The 11,154-nt window shown below is 38.1% G+C and overlaps 1 long non-coding RNA gene across 1 annotated transcript; it reads left to right on the top strand.

The window, feature by feature from the left end:
* The first annotated feature begins 4,192 nt into the window (after positions 1 to 4,192).
* LOC135448763 (uncharacterized) lies at positions 4,193 to 7,935 on the top strand. The gene is made up of 3 exons (XR_010440570.1): positions 4,193 to 4,274; positions 5,829 to 5,881; positions 7,185 to 7,935. It is a non-coding gene; the product is annotated as an uncharacterized LOC135448763 (long non-coding RNA).
* The last annotated feature ends 3,219 nt before the right edge of the window (positions 7,936 to 11,154 follow it).

Raw genomic sequence — 11,154 nt, 5'->3', positions numbered from 1 at the left:
TCTTGTAATAATCTTTATGTTTAATCTCATAACAATCTTTATGTTTAATTTTGCATATATTGAGAATTGAGAGAAGAAGAGTTTGAGGGAATTAATGTGAGTCACCTGTCCACCAGAATCACTCCTATAAAGCATTCTTCCTAGAGGGCACTGAAATTTCTGTGTGTTTCCAAGCTGCAGTTTGTCTTAGACAAGCTTATTTCAATGCATTTCATTCTATGGTTCCCTCCAAATGCTTTGTACACAGTACCTAAATTTGTTTTATCATTTAGAAACTCTTGCTGGCAAGTAATTTCAAGTGATTCTGCTCATGATCCACGGCAGTGTTATAACAGATTGATGTGTGATGGTGTCTTGGATTCCTGGTGGAACAACAACATTTAGGATATCAACCTGCATACACAGAGAGTACTGGGAGGATAATTGTATTTGGTTTAACAACACTAATTTATTGAGCAAGCTCATTATCTGGCCTATAATTTACAACCTGAGTTTAATGTGTCCCTCTCTCTCTCCTCTCTCTTGCACCATATTTTTCTCCTTCTCATCCCATCATCCCTGCCCTCTCTCTGTCTCCCTGTGGAATCATGGACAAGTAGCAGAAGCCTGACCATCTTCGCTACAGTTTGTAAGATGACTGCATGTAAATAACACTCCCTCAGCTCTGCACCATCATCAGTGACTTTGAGGCCTCTGTGCCATGTATTGTCCTTGGGACAGAGTCACTGAGATGACACAGCACTCTCATCAATCTGGGCCACCTAAAAAAAGGGCAGCTCCTCAGTGACTAAGCTCTAATTGTGCTTTGCTCCCCATAAGGGGTGCTTAGCTGTGTTAGGGCCAGCAAAAGCTCCCTGTGCACTACTTACAGTCTCAAAATAGAGCTTGTGCTGCACAGAAGTGGCTCCAAAGCCTTATTCTGGCCCCCTGTGCTGGGATGATGCTGTGCAGCACGCGTGCAATGACTGCATCCTGATGAGGAGTGCTGTCATCTGATGCTAAATGACAAGGGTGCAAACCAAACACAGGAAGGTCTTTGCTTGCTGCAACAGCTGCTCCCACTGCTAATTGATGCTGTGTATCTGTGGCATCATCCCAGTGCTTATTTTAGGCTGTTTCCAGCTGTGAAGGTTTTTGTCTCACAGCTAGTGGTATCTGTGCAGCTGGCAGAGGGAGGTAAAAATAAACACAACTAATTCAGCAAAGCAATGAGAAAAATGCACAGAGAAATGTAAAAATAATATAAGTCAAGGTTATTTCAGAGGAACATCTGAGTCTGAGTGGAGAGTGACTGATCTGGCATGGAAAAGGGTTGATCACCTGCCTGTGACTATCAAGAAAAGTGGAAGATTTTAAGGTGAATTTGGGACTTATTAAATTTGTTGAATGGCAAAATTTTCCAAAGACCAAGCTCTGATGGCACTATTGTCAGTTCCTCTACAATGGCCTACATATTTGCTTAAACATTTACTGTGAGGGAGGCATTTTGAAGAATGAGAATATATTTATTCATATATTATTTTCATGAACTCCTTGCCTCTTTCCTGAGTAACAGTTAAGCAACTACTGCTAATTAGAGGCCTTTCCCCTGCCTTTTAATTTGGATAATTAACCTTAAGAAATAAAATTTATACTTTTTACTCAAATAATTTATATTATTTGATATTTATATCAAACTCCCTTCTACCCTTTCCCCACCTCTTTTCCAGTAACACCCAAGCTAAAACAACATTAAGGATGGCTGCAAAGAAAACAGCAAACATATGACACCCATACCACCTACTGCCCCTACTTGCAGAGTAAGACAAAACCAAGTGATCTGCAGGTTTGTCCCACAGTTGAATATTTAACCTGTTTGAAATCAGCCTGTATACAGGCAATTTCAGAGGAAAACTATCAAAGTGGATTTTACTAATTCTTTATAATGTTTAGATGTTCTGACTGTTGTAGGAACCTTGGCACTGGAAAATTGTCATGAAAAGAGAAAATCTGATGCACAAAAAGCCTACTCCCTGGATATTCAGTTTATGTGCTTCTAATTATCCTACCAGCTTGTCGAAACAGCTATAAATATGTGTAACCACTATTATTTTAGACCTCATTAAACATCTGAATGTGTGTAGTTCTGGAAATTTGTCTTGAACTTTAGTGGCAAGAAACATAAATACTTACACAGTTATTCCAAATATAAGTTTCCTGGTTTAAGTTTCAGTTAAATCTAGGGAGTTCTCCTCCTTATAACAGAATTTGACTGATTTTATTTCAGTGAGTTTTTCTAGAAATATTTGCATTTTTAAAAAAATGCTTGTAGTTGTCAATTGTTTTGTGAAAAATGTAGATCATATGTTTGTTAATGCCAAAACCATTATGTAGTTTCATTAACTTAGGAAATGAATTCTAATTTTCCAGAGGGAAATATATCAACTGAAGTTTTGCCTCAGAGTTATGGATATACCACCACAAGCACTACATTGGTTTCATGGGTGGGGAGCCTGCTTTATCAGTGCCAGATCATAGCCTGAAAATGCTGACCTCTGCTCATTTTATATATGTAACAAATTTCTCCTTGCCAGAACTCAGGAAACTGGCATTCCCAGGTCAGTCACATTACCTAGAATGCAAATATGTTCTACTTACAGTAGCAAGACATGAACTAACAGAAAGGAAAAATAAATGAACTTTACTTGATTTTATCAAGTAGCTTTACTTGATAATCTTGCTCAGCTGTTCTATTTACAATATCATTAAGTGTTTTCTTAATGCATTCTGATCTATTTCATAAGGAGAAATGCTACCTGGAAACATAGAAACAAACATTGCAACAGAAAAGAAGCAAGTTCCTAAAACAATATTTAGTTAATCTGCAATAACAGAGAAGTCCCTACTTGATCTCTTTGTTTCAGGACATCCATTTCCTAAAGTTTCCTGTAAGTTTGGATATCTCCAGTGGTGTAGAGATATATTAATATAGGTATATGGCAGTGGAATATTATATTAAATCATATCTCTTTATATAGGCAGTTTGTCCAGCATCACCACATTTATATTGAAGCATTTAATATAAACATTGATAATTGATATTGATTAATATATTGATAAGTTTAATAAAATATTTTAAAGTAGCTATAATTCATTTAAGTTTAATATTCCACCACAGTGGAATAGTATTAAGTAGGAAAGAAATTTGTCACCCTACACTCAAAGGAACACATTAATGCTCTTCTTTAGGAGCAGCTCAATTACAGATATGTGAGTAAATTAGGAGAAGTTTTGTATTTGCTCTTACCTCATATTCAAACATCTTCAGTATTTTACCAAAACCATCCTTTTTATTTTTACAGAAAAGTATGAGTGAAGCTCATTATAAATGGATTTACACTCAATGAGCCCTGGCTGGTAATGGGACTTCTTCTCTTGGGAAAAGAGTGTCCAGTGGTTATACTTTCAAAGACATCTATTAAAAAACTTGTTCAGACCATTATTTTGAAATGTGTGCATTTAAAAAAAAACCTAGACAATGTCCTTCTACCTGTGAACAAAGCTTTCCAGAATATTTTGCACAGCCACAGGATAGATGACATTTGTCCAGTGCTAGAGGAGGTTTTGACATTAATGCTGCTGAGACCAGGATTTTATTCCGTGAGTTTGCATTTTGCTTTAGGGTGGGACTGTGGAGCTGATAACTCACACAAGGATGCAGCTCCTGTAAAGGTCACTTGCTGCCTGCCAGCTGCTGTTTTGCAGCCTGTGAGAAACACCAGTGCCACTACAACCAGAAAAGCACCAAAGTGTAATTTACACAATTCCTTAAACTCTAACTTCTCTTCACAGCATTGCTCCAAGTTCTGTATCTGATGAGGCTGCATCTCAGCAGCTTAAGCCCAATACCCAAAATAAAACAGGGAGATAATCCCAATTTTTGCCCACAAGCCTGAAGTTGTTGCAGTGGGATGAGTGCTGCTGAAACATTCACTGCTGAAACACTATCCTTACTGCATCCCATCTCAAATAAAATCACTCAGAATGATTTATTTCCATGGATGTCCTACCTAAAGGGAGAGCGACCCAGGGAGACAAAAGCCTGAGAGTTGAGGAGAAGAAAAACTTCCTTGGATAAATAAGAATCAATGATTTTTTAGATTTTTTTCTATATTTTTTCCAGACCATCCCATTCCTTTTATCGAGCCACCTAGGTAGATTCTTGAATCCACCTCCTGGAAAGGAGGCATAAACCTGCTGCCTGAGCTGTCTTAAGAGCTTGATCAAGCAGTGAGGTAAGTGCCTTTTACTACATGGAAACTAGAAGGTCAGAAGGGGAAAAAGTACTGACAAGATGGTGATTATGAGCATTAATCATAATAATATCAAGGTCTTATATAGCACTTTTCATCAGGAGATTTTAAAGCACTGTAAAAAAGAAATGAGTCTCATTATGTCCATATTTTAGATCTGAAATGTGACCTCCAGTACATTAGGACTTGTTCTCTGAAGGGTAAAAAAAAGACTTCTAGAATCAACAATACTTATTCTTTTCTAAATTTCTAATCAACACAGTGAATTTTTTTAAAATCTACTTTTTCTATGGACGTGTATGGGAATTTTAATTGCTTTACTTTAACTTGATATAGAACTAATGAATAAATATAATTTTTATCAGGATGCTGCCATCAGCTGATTCAACCAGTACATTGACATTTGCAGGACAAATTCAGAAAATTCTGTTAAGACATTCAATGATGTTGCTGGTTATTGGTTCATTTGCTGGGGATTGGTAACTGGATATCTGCATGTTGCAATGCACAGTGAAATTTATCAGCTTAAACACCTCCAGTCAGCCTTCAGGAAGCAATGAATTCAGAAAGTCAGCATTTCCTAGGATTCCTAGGACTGCTGCCAGCTTCTGGGCAGTGGCCCCAGGCCACATTTCCCCTTGGTCTGTGATGCCCTATGATATGGAATATCTCTTTGGTCATTTTGGGTCTGCTGTCCTGGCTGTGTCTTCTCTCAGTTTCTTGTGTCCCCGCAGCTGACTCGCTGCTGGGGAGGTGTGAGAAGCTGAGAAGTCCTTGAGTCAGCATAAACACTGCTTAGCAACAGCCAAAACAGTGTGTTATCAATATTATTTTCATCCTAAATACAAAAAACACAGTACTGTACTACTAGCTACTAGGAAAAAAATTAACTCTGTGCCATCTGAAACCTGCACAGCAAGGCAAATGGGGCACTGCCATTGTGGTACCTTTTGGTTTGGTTAATAAAACAGCAATACAATAGTTAATAAAATAGCAATACAATAGTTAATAAAATAGGTAAGACTTGCATTACTGAGGAGAGCGGGGATGTCCTCCAGGTGGGCGAGTCAGAAATGACTGAGCTGCAATTCTTATCTTGAAATCTTTTTGTTGCCTAAGTAACTATGAAAATAAATGCTGAACATTCACGTGATGTCCCGGAAATTCTGGCCTTCAGAGGAAGGTTTGAAGAAAATGCTGATTTCATCAGGAGCACATACCCACAGATTTCATGCTGTTATTCTCCCTCAAGGGCCACAGTTCCGTATTCTATGGTAGGAAAGTGTCTCTAAAGAGACATGAATCACAGCCTGGTACATCAGTGTGACTAAAGAGTGATGTCAGATTTCCTGCTTGAATGTAAATGCACAACACTGAGGGCAGCTCCCTGCTTTAACTGCTGAGGGTGGACACTTACCCTTATGGAGGCTGGCACTTCCCTGCTGAGCCCATCCTCTCTGGGCACTCCCTGAAGGATGGCAGATATGGCATCTCTTCTCATCTTACCTGTAGCTCACTCTTTTTGTTCTCTTTCAGCTGGCAAAATGCCTCTGCTATTCCTTCTGCTCTCATGCTTGTCCCTTGGGAAGGTAAGCTCTGAGGACAGATGTTGCTTTCTCCTTTTATTACTATTGCACCTCTTTGCAGAGTCTAATGATACACCACAAGTTACAGTTCATAAGTGGACACATGAAAATATTATAGCTGCATTGTCTCCATGCCATCAACTTAAGCACACCAGTATTGACTTTGCCCCCATTTCATTTGTGCTATCTTACAGTGAAACTGTGAGAATTAACAGCTGTGAATATTGAACAGCCACTTTTCCAACATCCTGGGCATTAGGTCAGAATGCCCTGGTGTCTTAATCAGTTTGGTGTGCCTCCCCTTTTCTTTTCTGATCTGAATGGCCATTACAGGGTAAGTAAGTACTCTGCTTTGTCACCGTCCCAGTACAGCAAATTATGCTTTTGTTATGCATCACATTGCTAATTTTTGTGAATGGATAACATTGATTAAGATCTATTTAGCAAGAAACAATTTAAGAATGCAGTAAGCTTATTTTGGAGGGACTTTACTTTTTCTTATCCTGATCACCAGATAAAATATGTTAAAGAATATTAATTCTGCTGTGATGTAATACTTTGACAAGATGTTGAAATCCTTGCATCAAAGACAGCTATACAGCTGTACAGCTATATTTGCAACAGTGAAATAAAAATTAACATGGGCTCAGGGTATTTGGTCTCAAGGCCAGGATATTCACCTTCTAGACTGATTTTCTGTTTGCTAAACCCATTTAATTACAGATTTAAAATACTGAAGAAATGTGCAGTACATGTGCATCTCAGGTAACTGGGAAAAAATAGTTTAACATTTTCAAATCTGAAAATGAAAGTCAGGCTCTTTCAGACAAGTAGATTTGGAAATCTCCCTCACATTCCCACAGAAATCCTTCCTGGACCTGGTCAAGACATATTTAACTTGGTGATATATAGGCTGAAGATGTTAAAGGAAGTTATTGAAGCAACTGTAACTAATGCCACAGCAGGCTGTAAGCAGAAGAGAAAAAAATAAAATTATTAGTACATGTGTTGGAATTTCTGTTAAAAATTACCTTTTAAATGACTGTAATAGCTAGATAAAATTTGGAAAAGAAAACTCCATGAGAAACTCAGTCTGAGTGTCCTGCAGCATCCAGAATGCTTTTCTACTACTTCTCCCTTTATTTACCAAATATGCAAATTGACAATAAGTGCTATATTTTCTTCCAAAAGTGTTTTAAAAAATTCCTTTTTAAGAAAAAAATTATCAGAAATAAGTATATTTCTTCAAAATGTAATGGTGTGCAATAAAGATTTTCTGGTCTTTTTTCATTCCTGTTCATTCTAGGGTTCCCCATCCCTCTCAGCAGACAACAGACTGGGAAAATGCCTGATTGATTTTGTAATGTTTGGGAAAACCAGGTAGATTGCTCTTCTGTGTGCTGAAGAGATGCAATGCAAGTTTTCACACCACTAAAATCTCCTTCTGACAGTCAATCCTCTTCCTGAGGCTGTGCCTGAGCACCCCAGTTAATTCACTCCAGTTGATACTACCAGCATTTTACCTTTCTGCATCTTCTCTCCAGTTGTAATCAGCTGCTTTGCAATCATTTGTTTCAAAGTGAAATTGATGTAACATTTTTTTCTTTATTACCATTTATTTACTTGTCACTGTATGCTGCCATTCCAAATACCAGCGAAATGCATGCCAGGGCCACAGAGGTATTTTGGTGGTTCTTCAGAAGAGGAAAGATGATGGTAGGCATTGGAAAATATTTTATTGTAAGCCTTACTAAAAACATTTGCAAACTAAACCAAATAACAGAAGCTTACCATGTTGCACAGCTGACCATATGAATGTGAAAATGTGAATAAAATTGTTTTGAAAACTCCAGTTCACAGAAAGAATGGGATGTAGTTTAGAAATTCTCAGGGAAAAACTGTAGAGGGTTTCTCCATACTCCAGCTGCGCTGAGAAACATTGTGTGGTGAAGGGGTTAAAGCAGAGCAGGCAGCCCTACCACAGCAGGGGTATTTTGTCACATAAAAGCATTACACTGCTATATTTAAAGGGCTTATATGGAGGATCAAGACATCCCATCATCTTAGGTTCTGTGGAAGAATGGGATAGAACCTGAAATAGAAAGCAGTCTTATATGTGGGGGACTTGACAAGTTTGTTTCTGTGTTATTCAGTCAATTTTTGCTGTCATTCTCCAGCATAGCTCTTGAATCCATTCAACCTCTAATAGCATGAGAGACTCTTTATTCACTGAGGAGGTGTTGATTAATCAAATTATGCAAGGAGTTGTCTGAATTTTCTTCTTAGAATTCAAATACTGCAATGCAATTATTCTGTGAAAAATTTGCACATTTTCACTGGCACTGATCACTGCTGTGGCTGATGTGCTCTGATAAAGTCCAGTGTTTCTGGGAATATACTTGGGTCTAAAGTACCAGCTTTTCTAATGGTCAATAAGGACTTGAAATCTTGTAGTCCTCACACCAAGATTTTTTTTGAGAATTATCAGACTATCAGTAACAGTCTAGGAAAAGAGCTAGCCAAAAATGGGGAATTTCCACTCCATAAGCAATTCAGATGTTTTGAAATTTGTTTTTGTATCTAACACTCTTATACTAAACGAAAAATGACAGTTGTTTCTTTTGGATTAAATATTACCCTATATATTTCCAAAGTTTTCAAGTGCTCTTGCTCTGTATACCTTGACTGGCTGTGCTGCTCACAGAGCTGGGCTCCACTGGACATCTCCAGAGAAATGCATCCCAGCTGGTTGGAAGTCCCCTCCCTCTCTGAAGGGATGCAGGAGCCACAAGCACGTGCCCATCCTTCCTCTGGAGCACAGTGGTAACTGGGACAGAGCCATAGATGCCTATTGGATGTGAAACACAATGTTTGTTTAGGAAGAAACAAAAAAAGAACCTGTATATTTTGACTGGAACCAGTCTGAGCCTCAGAGAAATCCCTTCTAGTGGAAAACCAAGAATGACAACAGGATTGAAGCAATTAGGCTAATTCCAGTTCTGCAAAACAGATATTTTCAAAGAGAATAGTTAATACAGGGAAAGATCTGGGCAGATCTTCTTTGCTGTCCTAATGACATGACATATCTAAACTTTTTAAAAGAATGGAATGTTTTCCCAAAAACAGGTGGGCTTTTTGTTCTATAAAAAGTCCCATAGTCCTGAGAGGTGAAAAGCAACAGAGAACAGTAAAACAGAAACCAAGGAGAATCAGAGATTAAAATTTTATAGTAAGTTTATACACAATGCAGGTATATGCAGAGAACACCCAAATACACCAGGAACAGAATGAATCTCTTCCTTTAAAGTTTAAACTAAAGGCCACAAGAATCCCAACTGGACTTTGTCTCAGGCAAAACTGACACTATAGCTCTCAAGAATGGTAAGTAATTTGAGTGTATGTATACATCTCTCTCTCTCTCTCAATACATCTCCAAATACACTAAGTAACATTCAGAAGATGGAAAGAGAGAGACACTGCAAACATATATATGAAGAGTTTGCCTACTATAGGTGGAATTTAAAGTTATATTTGTTTGACTTGGTAAATGTGATCTTTCTCTTTAAGTTCATCCTTAAATTTTAAAGCATAATTTGTTTTGATTGAATTTCTAATGTTAATTAGTGAGGCTTGCACTGTTAAAGACATCAAGAACATATAATTATGTTCCTTATAATTATACCATAATTGTTTTAGTACGTTAAATGATCTAATAGATTTTTTCCTGTTTCAACAGCAGCATTACTACCATCTCTGTTTTATGAGATAACTGGCAAGCATTCAGTAGGTGCTTTCAAGCATTTCAAGTAAAGTTTTTATGGGTATTCATCTACTAATGAAATATTCATGCATTATATTTTTCTCTATGACAAGTGACTTTCACTGAAGCGCCTAATGCTTGGTTTGCTTAGACAGATATAACATTCAATCAAACTAATGGAAACTGTGGAGTACTGTTATACTGGTTATTACTAAATCAAATTCTCTTGATAAATATTGAGTCTCTGATGTTAAAAAGCATTTCTAGCATGATGCATGGATAGTAAAGCAATAATCTGGCCCCTTGTTAAAAATGTTAATATTACAGCTGTCATCATTTAACAATTAACATGATTTCCCAAGTGGAGCAATGCCTCAATCTTAGAGTATTAAAAAATACAATCTGTATGTTGTTTGAGATTTTACATCTTGTGCATGCATTCACTCCCAATGCAGAACACTTGGGCAAGTTTATATTACCAGCAAAATATGTATACATTCTCTGCTTAAAATTTTACATTTCCTTCAAGTAGCATTACTTTCACCCACGTCAATATGAAGAAATCAATTTTGGTAATTCATAGGCAGGATGCTAATGATCCTCTTACAAAACAGTTGGTAAAGGCCTTTAGAGAATTGTCTGGGCATACTGATGTTTTTCCTATTTGCTGCCTGGTTGCTAAATCTCATTAAATGAATCTAAAATACATAAAATGTTTTCCCACAATACTTTTCCACATGTGTTCTTTTGACAGTTTTTGCAAGAAACACAGGGTACAAATGTGAAGGAGTTGACAAAGCAATGAATGAAATGTGCTTCATGCTAGGTTTTTAATTTATTAAATAAAGTTCAGAGGTCAATATTATGCTTAACTGTAGCACTTCTGCATATATAGGGAAGTTGTGACTCCATCAACTTAATATATCCGTAGTCAACATGACCCCACGGAGGAGGGGGAGGCCACAGAGATGACCAGAAGGATTGAGCAACTCTCAAGAGGTGCTGCAGAGAGGCTGAGACAGTTGGCATTGTTCAGCCAGAGCAGAGAAGGCTCCATGGAGATCTTATAGCAGCCTCCCTGGACCCCTCCCAGAGAGCAGGAGAGAGGCTTTTTGCAAGGACACACAGTGGTTGGACAAGGGGGTAATGGCTTTAAACCAAAAGAGGGTAGATTTAGATTAGATGTTAGGAACTGGATATAAGATGCTAGAACAGGTCATCCAGAGAACCCCATCCCTGTAAGTGCTCAAGGCCAGCTTGGATGGGGCCCTGGGCAGCCTGGCTTAGTGGCAGTGTCCCTGCCCATGGCTGGGTGTTGGAACTTGGTGATCTCCCAGGGCCCTTCCAACTGAAATCACTCTATGATTCCGTGAACTCCGGGTTGATCACTTTTTAGATGCCACTGTACTGGCCTCCTCCAGGGATCAGAAGGGGCTCTGTGGGACAGAGCCAGCCCATGGGGGAAAGTGCCAAAGGAAGGCTGGGAAAGAAGATGATGATTAGTGATGAATTAAAG

Source organism: Zonotrichia leucophrys, chromosome 5 (genome assembly GCF_028769735.1).
Source record: "Zonotrichia leucophrys gambelii isolate GWCS_2022_RI chromosome 5, RI_Zleu_2.0, whole genome shotgun sequence".
Lineage (NCBI taxonomy): Eukaryota > Metazoa > Chordata > Aves > Passeriformes > Passerellidae > Zonotrichia > Zonotrichia leucophrys.
This window is presented reverse-complemented; position numbering and strand designations above follow the sequence as displayed.